Raw genomic sequence first — 16,922 nt, forward strand, 5'->3', positions numbered from 1 at the left:
CAACTAATCCATGCCAATGTGAAGAGGAAAGCAAGGCTCAAAATGTTATTTTAGAATTCACAAGAATACCTTTGTCTTGTTCACAACATTCCTCCCTTCTCCAGTGACACTCCACATTTTAGGGCAGAAAGAGCCAGCCTAAGTGAGCAGGTTTATTGCAACTCCACAATAAATCCCCACGTTTCCCTCTCTTTAGCTTTACCATCTAAATTGCATTCTCCCTTCCTAATCGTTTTTATCTAAGTACGTTTAGATATTTCAAGGAAAATATAGAGGAAACATCTATGTGCACCTCTGATTCATTAAATGAATCATTAAATACATCTCTTCCCAGGTGTGTCACGTGCCTTTTAAATGAATGTGTTTGATCTCTCATTTTGCACAGCATCTTCCTTCAAGAGCAAAAGACAGTTTCACTGGCTTTGGAAAGAACTAGTTCAGAGGTCAGTCTTTGCACATAGAGCTAATGTTAGCTATAATTATAAAATATGTCAAGCTATTAGTAGATATCTGATTCACTTTGGGAACCTAAAGCTCTTTTTTGTTGTTATTCAGCCCTTGGTATATGAAACAGTACAGTGCCTACAGTATTATTGGGACAGAGGTGGGGTGGCATATTTGGAAGTGGCACAGAACAGAACAAAAAAAACAGGGAAATTTGTATTTATGAGAGAGGAAAAACTTCTTTCAAGACCAGGAGAGTAATTCCTCCCTCCCTTTATTGTTTTTTTATTACCCTATGCCAGAAGGAAAATGGACAGAGCCCATGATGAGACACATGAGGGAGGAGACAACATACAGCAAGGAGCTGCAGAATAGGACTAGTTAGAACAGGGGTTAGTTGCAACCCTTATGCCTTCATCAGAAAAGAAACTTAGATAAGGACATGTTTATTGTGTATTCTGAAACTATCTTAATTGACAGTAACACTGAAGAAGTTGCCTTACTTGTCTTTATATCCCACTTTTGTCAAAAATGAAATCAAGGTAAATTCTATTGAAGTTAGGAGTCTAAAAAAACAAAGCACACAGGAAGAATGCAAGGGGTTCTTCTGACAAGTCTGTAAAATTGTGCTATATCTTTTCTTCCTCTAAATCATGAAATTGTATACTCTTCTTTCAAGTTTATGCTTAAGCTTACATTAGAAGGACAACTTCTAAAAAATTTACTTTCAAAGGTAAAACATTTGTGTTGCTGAGTCACAGGGGTACATTTGAAGCATTTGTGAATATTTCACACTTGCACATAAGTTCAAGAGATTGATTTGTGATATGAAATGAGTCTCTGCTAATTTTGACTCACTCTTTGGCTCTGAGTTTGAGAAGAGCTTTTTCTACTGTGTCATGGAAAAGTGTCACATAAGATGTTAAAGACAGTAGCTGCTGATATCCCCAGTTGTATTGTTTTGAAGCAGTCTGTGCAAACCCATCTATTTGTATCCCTGTTATTCATGTCCTCTTACTCATTTATCCTTAGTTGTATACCTAAATTTTCATGTCACAAGTTTAGGTCTAAAAATAGTGTCTTCAAATATCTCAGTATAGGTATTTGTTTACTTTTAAGTAACATTTTAGTAAAGTTTAATTCAATTCTAACTTTTTTTCCCTTCAAAAGGACTCTTCAAATCAACATCCCAAAAATATTAGCCATGATCTGTTCCTAAGAAGCCAAGTAATTTAGTATTCAAGTTAAAACAAAAGAAAAAAATGCATCTCCATCACCTTATCCTCTTCCCCCTTAGAGCCCCACAATTGTACCAAGGCAGTAAATCCACAACAACAGCTGGTATTTCACACTGCTGGGTGGATGCAGGAACCCTGCCTGCCATGAATGTCAAATATCAATTAGGGCTACACAGGAGTTGAGGACCATATGCTACAAGGTTCAGATTCAGCAAATTAAAACCCACCACCTATGTATGAAATTAAATCAGCCCCTTTTACATCTTAGCACTTCAAGTGTAAAACATGAATAACCACAACTGAGAAAGCCTTGGATAAATCTTTGTCCATTATGATTTTTCCTGTACAGAAGGAATTGACTAATAAAGAAAAAACAGTGTTGTGACTTTCATACAAAGGAGAGTAACAGAGAAAAAGGAACTCAAAGCCCTTGACTGCACTTCCAATCCAGCTATTTCTTAATAGTGTCATCATGAGTAACTAATATTTTGCTCTACAGTAAACACCCACAAAGGATTCATATTTGTAATTAAATATCAACAGTATGAAAGAAATACATTACAAATAAAGGTCACTACCTAGGGAAGAAAAACAGGCATTATGCATTCCTGAAAATTGTCCTTCAAAATCTATCACAGACAGCAAAAATACGGAACAGCTCGTACAGACAGAGCTGGAGAGCTGAACCTGCAGCCCTCTGAAGTCCTGATGGTGACAGCCTGTGCTTTAAGTGTAGCAGGATGTGAAAGTGTATCTGTGTTCAGGGGAAGTCAGTGCTGCAGTGTGGACTGCACTTTTAAGCTGCAAAACAGCAAACATTTGGGTGTTCAGGATTAAGGAAAAAGAAGTTATTCCCACTTAGCTGAAGGTGGGAAAAAAAAACCGCCAAGAATTTCACCTTTTTATTTTTTCCTTAAAATTTGAACACCTTTTCATTTTACACTGGTAAAATGGTGGCTAACTATGATTTTAGTTTAACTAACTTTACACAAACTGAGAGGTAACATTTAAAGTGCACTTTCTCCCTTAGCCAGCTATCTTCTCCTTAGCCTACACTGGTTTACAGATGAAAAATCCATCTGCATGTCCAGGCCATTCAGATTTAGTTCTATCACTACTATTATGCTTTCTGGTCCGTATTTATTTTTGTTTTCTAGAAAAGTGTAATATGTGAATTTACCCTTTAACTTATATAATGGACAACTATCACAAGAAACAGAGCAAAAGTATTTACCCTGAACACTTAAAAACGAGACTTTAGCAAACTACCTTGTACTTTCTTAGGATAATTGTTACTGCTTGAGGGTGGGTGGGGGTACATTAAGAACTATTTTCATTGATCTTTTTAGCCAATATCTTTGTTTATATGCCTTCAGTTGTGCTTTAAGATATAAGTCTGTTTTCAGTGAGGTTCATTGAAGTTTTATCTTCTATGCATAGTCTTCTCTGATTGAGGATTTTCTCTGTTGACATTTAAGGAAATATTTCTTCTGCACCAGTCAAGTGGCAAAGTTACACAAGTATGTTAAAACCTGCACTTCAAGAAATACAGTGGCTGTCACTATAAACCTTCACTCTCCTGTAAGGGCTCCTATCCTACATGGAAGACTATTTTCTGTTTGTAAACATGAACATGAACCCTCTGAAGACTGTTACTCATTAACATCCTTAGCTGAACAGGTGAACGCTCCTTCAACTGAACAGAACACAGATAAACCTCTGAGACTCTCTAGACCTTCTGGGGGTGGAATGGTCTACATATGCTGGCCTTATTGGATAATTTGGACATGCATTATTGATAAAAATGGGAGAAGAACAAAAGGACACAGAATGGATACCTTGGAGAGGAAGGAAGGAGAATTACTACACTGCATATAACAGTGTCTGTACAGGTAAGAGCAGCTTCCCTCCAGGTGAACCTCCTTTGCAATGGGTGTTGAGGGAAAAGGAAAGCATCACATGCTTAATGCAAAGTGCTGTTTCACATCACATCAGATGTGCAGTTCTGTGAGCACACTAATGAAAACATTTTGTCATACATGCACTGGCTCTCAGTGTGTGCATGACTGTCTCTTGGATACAGACTGAAGTAGTGCAAACACCAGCCAAGGGCGTTGCTTGGGAACAGGGACACTCATTCAGCAGATCTTAATAGAAGGGAGATTCTTTTTTTTTTCCCCTAGAGTGGTACAGATATTTAACATTTCAGAAAACAAACACGTACATTTATGTTAAAAATATGTTCTGTACTCTTAATATGTTAAAATGCTATTGAATAAAACAAATACTAATGATCTAAATCAATCCAAAGCTTTATCACATTTAAAGTTTCCTTTTTAGATAGAAGAATAAATATCACTGGGTAATTATTAGGTAACTGCCTTCCTGCTGGATGCTAAAACACACAGAAACACCAACATGCATTTGAGGACTTGACAGCATAGCAGAGCCTTTCAAACACTAGGCTTCACTGAAATGGGCAGTTCTAATAGCTTAAAACACAACAGCCTTCCATTTTCATTGCTGCATGAATTTACAGTGATTAGTTCACAATTCACTTTTTCTGAATCCTCAAGTTGTCATGAATCAATCACAAATACTATGTTGATATGTTCACATTTACAAGGAGAGTAAAGGGCCATTCAGATGCTCAGCTGCTGTTAGAAAGTCCTCCTGGAGTGTTGGAAGTTATCCATCAACAAAAGGGTTGATTTCCTTCATCATTCTTTGAGCTACAGAATATCTTATACCTATTGAAAGCATGTCCTATACATGCTGTATAGGAGCCTTGTTTCTGCTCTCTGTTTCACAGTGAATATCAGGAATTGCTCCAGTACACTTAGAGGAATGTCAACATAAATGTATAAATACACCTTGACTTTGACTCTTTTCCAGATAGAAAATTCTCTTGGAAAAATAGCAGCAAACCTCTATAAAAGCTCCTATTTAATGAGAACTAAGACTAAAAGAGACACCAGCTCCCTACATTTAACAACAAAAATCTATTTTTTATATGTTTTTATTCTCAACAGTTTTCCAAAACTGGCACTAGGGAAAGAGTTTTTCATGAGAATAACTGATATTGTAGAAAAAAAAAAATCAGAAAAGGGTGAAAACGAATCCAAGAAGGGATTGATATCAGTAAGATGGTTACAGCCTTCCATGATGTTCCAGCCCCTGGTTCTGCAGAGTCACTTCTATGACAAGACTTAGCACAGCACTCATTTCTCCATTTGCATCATGTAAACAAAATAGACTGTGAGTGAACTTTGCTTCTGATTTCTTTATTTAGCTCAACAAGGTGATTACAAATGATGGTATTTTACATGAAACAGAATATTTTGGAGTTCTCTTCCAAAATCCCTGTTGAGACCTCAATGCAAGAAGAAATCTGCCATCCTCTGTCCTGATAGCATCTCTCACTTTGCAGTGAGCAAATTAAATCACTTGAGAATGCTATAAAAGACAGAAAATTTTAAACTAAATGCCATTCATGATGCTACAAAGCAAAGCAATGACTTTCTTTTGATACAAGGAAACATATTTACGGCACTATCTATCACTAAGTACTGGAAGCTGTCAGATACATTTTTGTCAGGATGGTGGCTCTTTTCCAGCTGTAAAATGTGCTGTTCAAATAATAGTACACATGTATATTGAGTATTTAAGTTTATTATCTGCTTGTGTATCCTATATTAGCAAGTTAAATGAAGTTCTACCTCACTGTTTTTCAGCAGTCACCAAATATAGAGGATATCAGACAACTCTTCAAGCTGTTTCTATCTCCCTGGTCAGCAAAGAAAGCCCCTACATATATATAGCATATATATATATAATCCTACAACTAAACTGGACATACATAACTCAGGTGCATAACATAACATACTAAACTCAGGTGCAGAGTGGCTTGTTTAAGATTTTTCTACAACCATACTACATTCAGCTTTCATCTTTGCACTGTAGTTTTTTTATATGAGTAAAATAATTTGTGCAGTATGGATATAAATATAAGCATGTGAGAATTGTTTAGTGTTGATCTAGTGAGAACCTTTTTACTGCTCCCTTAGATCGGTTCCCAGTTTTGCTAGGAGTTACTATAGCTGCAAATCATTATTTGCAAGTCAAGTAATGAATAAAGTAGTGACTTTTATTAACTTGACCAATACGAGCTGCAGTTAAACAGTATCACCACTGAATTCAACTTAATTAACTGTGGTAAGCAGAAATGGGAGTCATTACTGCCTCAGATCTGTGATTGTAGCTCCTTTCAACAGCACATCCCAAAGCCTGCAGATTTTAACTTCCTATGATTACCTACTCCTTTGCATAAATATTTCCAATTAATACACAGACTGGGCCCATCACTGTATTTATTGTTGTTTCCCAAACAGCGTTAGGATTTTCCATGTATTGTGTTCCCTAGGAGCCTGCAAACTCCCAGAGCCCATAAAATCCCCCAAACACCTTTCCCTGGTAAAGATAATCTATGCACAAACTACTTCTTCTACACCTTTCTGTGGAGGTCACTGCTCAACGAGCTCAGAGCCCCCAGTTTCACCCAGCCACGGAAATCCAGGTTTGTTTTAGCCAACCAGGGAGCTTGGAGGGCTTTGACATTTTAGAGAAGTCTCATAAATACTTCTACCATATATTGTGCTCCTGACACTGGATGCTGGGAAACCATTTCTCTGGGAAAAGTACACACAGGTCATTGATTCTAATGTTTAAAGGATGAAGTTCTGCTTCAGGACATTCATACCCCAAACAGCCACAATTAGTCACATATACTTCACCTTGACACATTCCTTTTAAGCAGGTGAACCTGTTCATTGACTGAAACCTTTTAGAGTGACACTTTTCTTTAAATAAATTCGCAGTATTCCATCACACTGATCTGCCAAGTTAAACATCTGCATCATCATTTAGTGGATGTATATTTTCACAGTAGAGAAAAAAAAAAAAAAGGTGAGACCAGAAACTGGGGGTCAGAAATTTCACACAGAACCCATGGTCTTGCATGATAAAGTTCAATTAAATATGCAAATTATTACCATGCAAGTGTAAACCTACTTCCCCCCATGTTATTTTCCTTTCAAAATTTTAAAAAGAACAAGCATATATATGCTCACATATACTAGGAAAGATTGAATAAAAGAGAAGTACTGCTTAGTGATAGGTGACAGATTAGTTAACACAACCATATATCAATTTGGTGAAAACAAATTAAGAAAAACTCATTTACAGAATGTTTGCTGTTCATACACAAATAGGAATTTGATGCCAAGTGTACTCTATTCAGAACATACTGACAGACTATATTTTGCCACAATTTTTCAAGTTTCAGTTTTGAAACTGAAAGGACAGATACTGGAAATTAATGTAAAATGGACTCAAATAATAAAACATTAGAACACAGTCAGAATTCAAATACACTCTTCACTGGATAAACAACCTTCAGCTCTATTGCCATTTATAAACTTCTCAAATTGTTACAACCAGTGCTTTAAGAGCGAAGGATGCCTAATGAGAAAAATCTTATAAACCCAAGACATTCTGATGTTCTAATCACGCCCTTTTCCAACACTTCACAACTTCTCAGCTCCATGATTCAGTTTTTCCTCCCATAAAAAATTTACAACAGGCACAGTGAGCCAACTTCAAGTCTTTGTGGGCCAGAGGTAAAATTAGCTCCAAAATGAAGGACATCCCTCACAGTGAATGACAGCTGGAAAGTTTGCCTTAAAGTGATTTGGATGTCCAAGTCATCTTCCAGGGGTTAGAGCTTATCTTTTCTAGTTATATGACTATGTGGTGGGATTTGGCATGGACTGTATTTATTTTGTGGGATCCCAACCCTCAAAGTGTTTGCTTATGACGTTCAGTTATGTTCCTAAGTGTTACACGTGTACACTGAGCAAGGAACAAAGACATGTACTTGCTGATTTTTCTCCAGGAATGATGGAAGTTCAAGTGTATCACTAACCAAATCTGACTAGGGGGGAAATTTAATGAAGGGAAACTAGAGGGGTTTTTTTATTTTATTAGAAAAAAAATAAAACGATGAACAAACCATCACCGAAATACTCCGTTATGAAATATTCAGAAGCCATACATATTGTATTTGGGGAATATTGCAGTCTGAATAGATCCATGTCTACATTTCAGATGACTAACCTTCTAGGCATTAATGCCTATTACATAGCAATATATACACACTAAAATTACAGACTAACACTTGTGCCTGTGAGGAGAGGCATATCTGTGTTGATATGAAAGCTTTTCAGAATTCTCTTTTAATGCTCAAGGCTAAACAGACACCAAAAATGCCAAAAAGATCTCCCTGGGGCATAAGAAGAGATCAAGCTGTAATTGGCCTCCTATAACTTTCATTAGTATTATAACCTTATTAGGTTTTCTGCATTGCTACTAAGCTTTTTTGGAGGTCCTAAAAGTTTCCCATTAAGTAGCATATCAGGTCAGTAAGAAAAAGGAGGAAGGAGGGAAAGTAGGCCTGCAAGGTCATCTTTACATAAAAAAAAAGTCACTAAAGAATATGAGGGAAATTAAAATAAAAATGTTTGCTTATATAATCATTATGTAAGTCTCCTGTTTCTAAAAATATGATTACTTCAGGTCAGTGTATTTCTTGATAATTAAGGGGGCCTTACTGTAACTCCTGTATCTCATTAGTGTACATATTTAAGTTTGTGTCCAAATAACTTATCCTTTCACCATTCAAAATCAACAAGATTCTGAGGCTGCTTTCCTTAGCAAGCTCTGAAACATGAAATTATGCACTCTTTTGTAAAGGGCAGATCCTTCAAGGTACAACATTATGGCCCTTCAAAGGCATAAACTAAACACTGAACCTCAGACACCCTCCAGGAATCCACTTGCTTTTAGCACGGGCTTAATGTGAACACACCATCAGTTTGATACTCAGGATGTTGCTTATTTCCATAAAGTTTTGTTAAACTAAGTGCTACACATGAAATCACTAGGAATGTCTCAAGCATTCATGAAGATATTTTTCAATGGTTAATTAATGTGAATAGGTTCATAAGGATATTCAGTAATTCAAATCCAAGTTTCAGGGCACTGGGTAGCCTCACAAGTTGTCTCTCACAAAAACCTGAGATATTTTTTTGAAATGGCTTTGAAAGGTTGACATGAATCTTATCCCAAACGTATCAAAGCAATTTACACATGAAAGTGTACAACTGCAACAAAGAGAACTTCAAAAACTAGGGTGGAATCAAATACAAATCTTTCATTTCTAATTGCAGAACTCATTTCTCTAAATTAGCTTTCCCTAAATAATTCCATCTCTGAAACACAAATAACGAGGCTGCTGAACTTTATTAACTATTAACAAAGTTGCTACAAGCTGATAAGCTTCCCCCCTGCCTACTATCTGGAAGGTGAGAGATGTACCCATAACTAGTTTTAATTATTTGAGAGGTACTTATTCATCAGAGCAGAGCTAGTTATATAACCCCAAGACAGTCAGAAGTCCATTACAAGTGTGTATTGTTAACTGCAACCTTGTTTATAAAGAACTTCAAACTATTGTTTTGTGACTCGAATCCCTTTTTTTCCCCCCCCCCTCCACATCCTAAGTAGGCAATTAGGTTAATAGCCAAGCTCCCTGGGGATAAGAACATCAGGAACTACCTATGCTCCTGTTGTACTGTACAACTGTGTTTGAGATACATTTGGTAATGAGAAAAATAAATACCAGAGTCATATGACTACTTCTGCAGTTTAACTTGCATTTTTCTAAACCCCCTCATAAGTAGATTAATTTAGATCTCATAAGAGGTAGCAATGTGCCACCAAGGCTAAAAATCAAAGACCATGAAAGCCTTTTAGTGCAAGATTTTATCAGACATGTTCAGCATAAGCATCTGTGAACTGAATCTTATCATTCGTGTTTCCTTTTAGGCAACTTATCATCACTGGATGCAATAATGCAAAGAATGAGTCAGCACAAACTGGCTGCATTTTACCAGATGTTTTCTGACATTTCTCTAAAACAAGACTTTAGCAGAGTTTGCAGGGAAACATAAAAACTGATACAAATAAACAAGAAATCCCAATCCTAAATTAAAAACATATCCCTTCAGCAAAAAAAATTACTCATACCAACACTAATTAGTAATGGCACTTCGTGAAAGACTAGAACACTTCCAACTGTGCCTAGCAAAAGGAAATGCCACAATTTATGAAAATCTGGAAGATGACTTATCCACAGACACACAGGTTAAAAGTCAAGTCCAAGCAAAGCTGAAAGTTTTGTGTCTCAGAGAGTAGGGCAAAACCACAGAAACTGTAAAATGAAGCAGAAACAGTGGTTGTTGAGCAGTTCTCAACTCTCAGGTTATGAAAGCTGGTTTACAGAAGTAAACTGTAACCATATAAAGTATTTCTTTTATACATACACTCTATTACAAAAGCAGTAGCAATCATAGTTCAACAACCACCTGCTGAAAGGACTGCAGCACACCAATAAAAGTTTACATTATTTATTTTCTAGTTGAATGCACTATTTTGTAGTTTAAGGTGCCCAAACCATCTGCTCCACACAGTGTCCTGACACCAAACCTGGTGCCTCCACGTACCCTGATAGGGGATCCCACAATGCCATCACACAACACAAACCACACAGTGTCTAAGAGCAGGACAGTCTAAATTCAGCTAAAAAAGGGTCCCCAATTGTTTCCAAATTGCTCAGGTCTCTAGAAACATGGATAGAACATGAACAGAAGGCAATAAACAGCAGTACCCTGTATGTGTTTGTTTAAATATTATAACTGTGTAATTTTTGTTGCTGTAAGCAGTATCCTTTCACCACTGAAACCAAGAACACAATTTGTAGGTACCAGAGTCTTCCTTTGAGCCCACAATGAGAACACCACGTGGCAAGGGTTCAGCTATTAGTTTCAAATTCATTTTAGGTCTGTGAAATGCAGTTAACTCATTAAAATGCAATTATGCAATGCAAATTCAGAGGGAGTAAAGTGTCTTCTTTTTAGTTCATTTCCATATTAAATTAAAGATCTTAACCTCTCTATTATACATATCTTTATTACATAAAAAAATAAAAAAACTCTGATTTACAAAGATTTGCTAAAAACCCTCAGACATTGAAGAATTTCTTTCTGTTGATTTAAACACAACCCCTTACCTTTTACTTGAATTTATAACTGTTCACCTAAGTCTGCCTGTGTTCCTAAAAATGCTGCTATTGGGATAGGCAGGTGGGAAGTTTAAATGTGCTCGTGGAGAAGCAAACATTATAAATTATCATTGGGTATATCTACCAAGATATTTTTTCATACATAACATCCACACATACAAGTTTTACACCCCTAAAACTGTCCATCAGGGCCTGGACTCAGCAAACCAGCAGTGGTCACATAGACAGCCACCTTCTCGTCTACATTCCCAGCAGAAGAATATGGATCAAGCAGGGCATAAACTACCTGTTGGAGAAATCCTGTGGACCACTGCCCGTTCCAAAGGTGTGTTACAGTCTGTCCACACAGCACTGCTCACACATTAATGGTTAAAAACTCCCAACAAGCCCAAAATGCAGCACTCACCCCACACTCCAGCGGTGTGTTTGCATCAGGCGCTGCAGGGGCTTCATGTTGCTACAGGGAACAGCAAACCCTGCAACAAAAGTAATCCTTAGAAACGCCAAAGTTCAGTGCTCTGCACGCACAGGGGCTTCACTCCACACAGCCTGAGAAGTTTGAGCTTCAACCAGTAGCAGCCCCGTCCCCACCAATATATTAAACACTTATCCCTGATGCAATGCAGCTGGGAAAGGCACTAAAGCCTTAATGATCAGCTGGCTCCTTTGAGGGTGGCCACAATTAACAAGTCCTTTACAGCTGTATTCAATAACTTTTTGGCATGGAGACAGGGCTCTTTTAACGATGCCAACCATATGTTCTAGTTAACTACTCTATTTCTTACCTATCAATATGGATCAGTAGTATTAACAGTAAGACAATTTTTCTTTCCAGTGGAAGTGTAATGTCAGATGGTATTTAGTATTAGTTCAGTACCGAATACTCAGTATTGAGTATTCAGTTCCATTGCATTAGCAAAGACTGAATAAGATTATAATTTTATAAGTATGGTGCATGTTCCAGCTTCATTCTACTATATAGTTCACTCCAAACAGGCAATCACATACAATAATCTCACAAATGTTGATTCAAGTGTAAGTTTAAATGAAATACTTGTTGGAAAAATAAACCCCGAACAACCCAATAAAACAAAAACCAACAAAACAACACTTATTCTCCCCAATATTTTTCATTTTTTTTCTTTCTTTTTTTTTTTGCTGTATTTTCTACTTTCAGGTACATGCATAATCAGTCACTTTCAGTAGGATCTGAAATGATTAACTATGGTGAAAAGGATATTCAAAGTCACTAAAAGGAACCCAACCAAATATAAAACCAGACACTTCCATAACAATATCAGCCAAATTTTGCTGGTTTAGCTCACTTAAAAATCAGGAGTAGTTCAAACAAATATGCAAGTACTTGTTTGGACCTTCATTTAAGTGGGTAAAAAATGCAGAGAAGTCCATGAATTTACCTCTGCTTAATCAGGTACCACTGTGCTTCTGGTTTTGCCTGTGCTTCAGAACTAGGCAGTGACAGCTATTTTGAACAGGATACTAAATTTAAATGGTCATGATAATGTTAACAAAACAACTTTCCTGGCAATATTGAAGAGTATGTTGTGAGCATGTGGCTATCACACCTCATGCAGAACAGTGCACAGCTAGCAGGGTTTTGTAATCCAGGTAGACATTCAACGAATATGCAGTGAATGAACAGTCCTCCAATTTGCACATCTCTAAAATAAAATAAATATTTTATCCAAAAATAAAATAAAACAAAACAGAAGATTAAAAAAATAAAGGAAGTCCTGAAATAAAGGAACAATGCTGAGGAAATGAAAGCAAACCACCACTTTCCTTTTAATAAAAAAAATAAAAGAGAAACTGTTCTAACATAACTCTAATTCTGTTTCTGGCTGGCAGTTAAAATCCTATGACCTGGTTTGTTATTTTAGTCCTAAGCTTTCATCTCTGGAAGCAACATGGCACAAGCTATGGGTACCAGCTTATTAAAGTTCAATTCATTGTTAAAAGCAAATACCTGCTGAGCACAAGGTGATGCAAGTAAGAACTCTTTAAATTGTTTACAAAGGGTACCAGTATCTGACTAAAATAAAACCAAAAAGTAACAAAAATAAAAAATAAAAAAAAAAGACTGGAAATAAAACTGACTATTAGTTTATTTTCAAATGTTTCAACTCTCTTTTCTAGGAAAAATTAATTTCCAAAATTGGCTGAGAACAGAGGTGCAACAGCCACATTCTCTCCCATCAATGGAGTTCCATGGATCCAGGAGTGCAGAACTGGTAGTAGAAATTGCCTTCTAGCAAGTGAGGTTATTCCTAGCTACAAACAAAGCCACAGGGAGATTTATCCCTTGTCAATTGTCAATGTATCTGTCCTTCATTTGGGAATAAAATCCATTAGATTATGTGTATTGTGGATTCCTTTTATAGGAGGTATGTTCTAAGAGAGATTCTCATGCCATGACTAAACAGCGCCTCTTAAGTTTACAGCACCAATTCTGGCTGTCTGTTCACTTGAAAGCATTTACCTTTTGTGCCAATAAAATAAAATTTCTGTCAAATTCAAACTCTGTAATTCCTTGTTAACAAGGAAGAAGGTCTTGTATTTTCAGCACAGGACAAACTCCAGAAATCAGAGCTCATTTTGAACCTTCCCAGCATCCTCAAGTGTGGTCAACCAGAAGCAATTTAATTTGTGTCTTTCATTTGGTGAGCGTGGATGTCAGCATTTTAGTTTGAATCAGTTGCTTTTGAGGTCAGTCTCCAAGATATCCCTGGTTTCATGCTTTGGTTTGCACTGCCGAACAAAAAAGTGCAGAATGTGTGGAAACTAAATCAGACCATGTGCTCTGGGAAGGTACCTGAAATGCTGGCAGGTGTTCTGCTCACAGAACCAAACTGCTCTGAGGTAAATCCTCCAAAACAACTGCTAAGTTCATCTAACTTCGAATTATACACATGGTTATGCACATATTGCCATACGTGGTAGAGGAGAGATAAGCAGTATATGACTGTGGGAAGATAGATTATTTTAACGGTGAATGTATTTAAAAGTGAGCCACCTACAAATTATTCATGCTATTAAAAAGAGTATGAATTATCACATCCTTCCCTTCAGCTGACAAAGAAGTCTTTAATGTGAAGTCAAACCTCTCTATTCTAAAGGCTTTTAAGCAAACCTCCACCTGGCTTTGTCCCACCTGCTGGACAGTTGTCTGGAGTGTTGAACACAACTGGCATTTTTATGTACTTTGTGATGAGAGCCACTGTGTTTCTCCTGGCCTATTTGCAAAATTCTCTTGTCACCATGAGCAGTGATAGGGTGCTTCGATTCCTTTTCCCTCTGCATCATCTTTATAACTTATTTTTGAAAAAGCAGAGAGCCATTTCGCTTCCATACCTGCTGGTTCTATTATTTCTTGTGCAGACCCCTCTGCAGCACTGCCAATGTCCTTTAAGACAATGAGCACAGCAGTTCTGCAAAGAATCTTTTCTCAGACAGGGTGTGCCTCGGGTTCCAAATCCATATGGAAACCCCTGAAGTTTCTGGATAGCAACACGGTGCTGCAGTGCACACACTCTGCCACAAAGCAGAAGTTATCAGGTTGTTTCAGGGTTCCAGTACTCAGTAATATTGAACTGCTTCTCCTGGGGCTGCTCCAAACTAGAACTGAGACAATACTTCCAAGGATTGTAGGGTTTTAATGTAGATTCCATTGCCAATCAATCATTCAGCGTTAAAGATTAAATGCAAGCAGAAAGATGAGAGTTAAAAAGAAGCCATTGAAATAGAACACAGTCTTTTCTCAAATATTTTGTATTTCATAGGAGTAAAACACGCACCTGTTGAATCAAGAGAGAGCAGAGACTGCAGAAGCCTCACCATGCAATCTTTGCTTTCAGTTATTTATCTCAACATAAGTTCAGTATAGTTTTTACATATTTAAATTTTTAACAGAACATAGGCATGTATTTGTCAATAAGGAAACATCTTTAAATGTTTTAAAAAGCCTAACTAAGAAAATACTGCTTCCTTGACAATCACGAAACTTTTTGGCATAAACCCCCTCAACTTCTCTAGATCTTATATTTTATTTATTACCACTGTGTTTTAGACATTTGAGCTTTAGTTTATAGCTTTTTTAAAGACTAAAACATGGTTATCAAGTGTGACTGTAAGTAAAACAACAGCAGCTTTGCTAATGCTCATCTCATATGATAGAATACTTGAATATGATATAAAAATAAATCCTTTTGGGGGATTTGGGACTTAGCAGTTTCTCATGTAGGACACTGTAATTTGTCAGTGAACCATAGCCAGGTCAGTGTAGTTAGGCTGTGTTGGACAACTAGGAGAAAAATAATTCCTTTTTAAAAGGAAATTGGAGATCTCTTTGAACAGGGCATAAACAAGGTGCATTTGTTTCTTCTAAAGCACAATATCACTTTTACATTAAATAGTTAAGCACTACTGTCCTGCTATCTCCTTGGAATAAGTTCAATACCATGTAATATGGCTTTATTCTGATATAATTATTTAGTACTAGTGATTTTAGTTGAAACTTTAGATAAATTGCAAACAAAAGCCACGTGACTTTGATTTGACTTTTTTTTTTCCAACATCATGTGATTTAGGTGAAGAATCATATGTCACAACCAATGGCAGGAATTAATTATACTGCAAAATTTGCAAGAAGAGCACAGGTCTAAATAATCTGCATAAATCATTCAGCTAATAATTTGATACAGCTAACAAACAAAACAGGCAAGGCTTCTGATAAATGATTCAGGAAAACAAATTAATAAAATTTGCCATTGCTTATTCTTCTTGGTTTGCCCACTGCTCTGTACTTCTCTAAACCAGATTCTGAAAAATCTGTTAACATTTAAATAATCTTTTCTAAAGTAAAATTCTAAAGACTTATTTTGGAACTCATTTATAACTCATTTAACAGGATTTAGTCTTATTATAATATCATACATACATATCCATATCCTTTCTGTACAATGTCACATGATGATCAACTCACCAAACATCACAATAGGCTGGAAACCAAGGGAGACAGTGGAAGAAAAGAAGAAACACAGGAACATCAGAGACACAGAAAATAGTCAGTGACAACAACAAATGACACAAACGACATCAGGAAAAGCTCCAAAAGGCTGTATTGGTCTTGGAATTTTTCTACTGCCTTCAGTTATGGGTCAAACCTTGGAAGAATAAGCTTAGGAAAATGGAAAAGGAATGAGAGGAGATGAAATCTTAAAGAAGAAATAAAATGGTATAGTCAAAGAAACTTTTAAAATGCATTTTAAATGCATCTCTTAAGCAGCTGTGGAAATTGTAGAATAGTAGCCCTACGTTCTAAAGAAGACATGAAAAGGTTTCAAAAGATGAGAATTACTGAAATGCACTCTTTTGTCTAGGTTGTATCCCCTTGTCAGTAAATTGGACTGTAACATATATATAAATACAGGTGATTTGAAACTAGACAGAGAATGCCTCTTCTACAATAGATTTATTTTGAGTGATTGTATACTTGGGCCATAAACACTCTAAAGACAAAAAAAGGACAAGGTTTCTAGAACACAGAAAAAGAGTGAAATGTAGTAAATCTCTTAGCTTGAGTTTTTATATTAACTTGAAAAAGCTCTCTATGCTCAGGTACTTCAGATTTAATACACAAACCAAAAATCTCTCCATGAGATCAACTTGTGCAAACAGTAACATCAGTGATTGCTATTTGCTAATGGCAACCACAGTTCCAATCTCTCTGCACTTCCACAGTGTATTTCAGAAGATCCTTGATTTATTCACAGCTAATTTCTTAAATGTCACAACAGCTTTATAACACTTTTCAGCACCACTGAAATGCCAGGTTTTTTTCAAAAACCTTGAAAATGCAGAATATTAACCATTCATATCAATATGAAAAGAGATTTTAAAATTACATATTCCAGCCATAACATCTGCCACACATCCCTTTTAGTACAGGTTACCTTTCTTTCCTCTCATGGAAATATTTTGAAATAAAGAAGACACGCCTGAGGAAAGAACTAGTGAATCAT

General features: G+C 36.5%; 1 protein-coding gene across 15 annotated transcripts in view; it reads right to left on the reverse strand.

Moving 5' to 3' along the window:
- TENM2 (teneurin transmembrane protein 2) overlaps nucleotides 1-16,922 on the reverse strand; it is a 1,078,265-nt gene that overhangs the window by 976,951 nt on the left and 84,392 nt on the right. For 14 of the 15 annotated variants that reach the window (XM_064671589.1, XM_064671590.1, XM_064671607.1 and 11 more), the window contains one exon: nucleotides 11,288-11,357. The exons of the other annotated variant lie outside the window; for it this stretch is intronic. The gene's annotated coding sequence lies outside the window, so the exon portion shown is untranslated. The remainder of the gene's footprint in view (nucleotides 1-11,287; nucleotides 11,358-16,922) is intronic. 15 annotated transcript variants of the gene reach the window in all.

This window comes from Pseudopipra pipra, chromosome 15 (assembly GCF_036250125.1).
Source record: "Pseudopipra pipra isolate bDixPip1 chromosome 15, bDixPip1.hap1, whole genome shotgun sequence".
In the NCBI taxonomy this organism is placed as follows: domain Eukaryota; kingdom Metazoa; phylum Chordata; class Aves; order Passeriformes; family Pipridae; genus Pseudopipra; species Pseudopipra pipra.